Here is a 2,193-nt window from a genome sequence, read left to right on the forward strand (position 1 = left end):
TTCTTTTACAGAGTCCCCCTTAATATTTCTTGCAGAGCTGGTTTGGTGGTCACATATTCTTTCAGGTCCTGCCTATCTTGGAAGCTCTTTATCTCTCCTTCTATTCTGAGTGTGAGTCTTGCTGGATAAAGTATTCTTGGCTGCATGTTCTTCTCATATAGGACCCTGAATATATCCTGCCAGCCCTTTCTGGCTTGCCCGGTCTCTGTGGAAAGGTCTTCTGTTAACCTAATACTTCTCCCCATAAAGTTTAGGGATTTCTTATTTCTTGCTGCTTTAAGGATTTTTCCTTTATCTTTGGAATTTGCAAGTTTCCCTATTGAATGTCGAGGTGTTGAATTTTTATTTTATTTTTTTGATTTTAGGGGGAATCTTTCTATCTCCTGGATCTGAATGCCTGTTTCCCTCCCAATGTTAGGGAAGTTCTCATCTACGTTTTGTTCAAAGACACCTTCTGCTCCTCTATCCTTTTCGTCACCCTCTGGAACCCCAATTAAACGTAGATTTTTCCTGTTGAGGCTGTCATTTATTTCCCTTAACCTTTCCTCATGATCTTTTTATTGGTTTTCTCTTTTTTCCTCAACTTCCTTCCTTGGCATCAGCTTGTCTTCTATGTCATTCACTTGTTCTTCTACGTCCTTAACCCTTGTTGTTAGGACCTCCAGTTTGGATTGCATCTCATTTAATTGATTTTTAATTTCGGCCTGATTAAATCTAAATTCTGCAGTCATGTAGTCTCTTGAATACTTTATGCTTTTATTTCCAGAGCCACTACTAGCTTTATAATTGTGGTTCTGAATTGGCTTTCTGACGTCGAATTGTAATACAAATTCTGTAATTTGGCGAGAAAATGAGTGAAAATATCAGTGAGGGTGACAAAACATGAGAGATACCTAACTCTGGGAAATGAACAAGGGGTAGTGGAAGGGATTTGGGCAGGGGTTTGAGTTGACTTGGTGATTGGCACTGAGGGGGGTACTTCAGATGAGCACTGGGTGTTATGCTATATGGTGGCAAATTGAACTCCAATAAAAAAATTAAAAAAAAATACAAATTCTGTAACTCTGTGGGAGAGAGTACTGTTTCTGATTCTTTTGTGGTGAGTTCTTCCTTCTAGTCATTTTGCTCAGTGCAGAGTGGCTAAAATCAAGTTATACTGGAAAATGGAATGGAAAAAACATAAGGTATAACAAATAAAGAACAAAAAACCATACCAAAACAAACCAAACCAAACAGAAACAAACAAACAAAAAAACAAAAAACAAAACAAAACAAGGAGCGGTATCCCCTGTTCTGTATACTGGAAGTCCCCTGATTTCCCCTGTTGTTTCCAGCACTGCTTGGTCAAGAACTTGCTCTTCTGCTTTTGGCTTTAGGCTCAGAGGAGGCAAAGGTGCAACTCTTTGGTCCTCCTGAATCCAGGGTCACCCGACACCAGCTGCCTCCACCATGCCGCCTAAGTTCAATCCCAATGAGATCAACGTCATGTTCTTGAGGTGCACCGGTGGCGAGGTCGGTGCCATGTCTGCCCTGGCCCTGAAGATCGACTGCCGGGTCTGACTCCAAAAAAGGTTGGTTATGACATCGTCAAGACAGCCGGTTATTGGAAGGGTCTAAGGATTACAGTGAAACTGATCATTCAGAACAGACAGGCCCAGATTGAAGTGATACCTTCTGCCTCTGCCCTGATTATCAAAGCCCTCAAGGAACCACCAAGAGACAGAAAACAGCAGAAAAACATTAAGCACAGTGGAAATATCACTTTTGATGAGCTTGTCAATATTGCCTGACAGACGTCACACCGATCTCTAGCCAGAGAACTCTCTGGAACCATTAAAGAGATCCTGGGCACTGCCCAGTCTGTGGGCTGTAATGTTGGTTGCCGTAACCCTCATGACATCATAGATGACATCAATAGTTATGCAGTGGAATGCCCAGCGAGGTGACTACAAAGAAAAATATTTTAACAAAGGATCATTTGACAAAAAATAAAAAATAAAAAACTTGCTCTTCCCCTGTCCTTCTAGCTGGTTCTAGGGGAGGGGCCTGTTGTGCTGACTCTCAGGTTTGTGCACTTGGGGAGCTGTCCTGCCCCCTGCCAGGTCGTCTCAGTGGGAGCTGTTTATCCTGTGAGGTCCCTCTTCCCCGGCAGCCCTGCTCTGTCCGTGGCACAAGGTGACACAAGGAACAATA

The 2,193-nt window shown here is 42.7% G+C and overlaps 1 pseudogene; it reads left to right on the top strand.

Annotated features, from left to right (window-relative positions):
* The first annotated feature begins 1,449 nt into the window (after positions 1-1,449).
* LOC140619010 (large ribosomal subunit protein uL11-like) lies at positions 1,450-1,946 on the top strand (annotated as a pseudogene).
* Positions 1,947-2,193: the final 247 nt, after the last annotated feature.

This window comes from Canis lupus, chromosome 27, assembly GCF_048164855.1.
Source record: "Canis lupus baileyi chromosome 27, mCanLup2.hap1, whole genome shotgun sequence".
Taxonomy (NCBI): domain Eukaryota; kingdom Metazoa; phylum Chordata; class Mammalia; order Carnivora; family Canidae; genus Canis; species Canis lupus.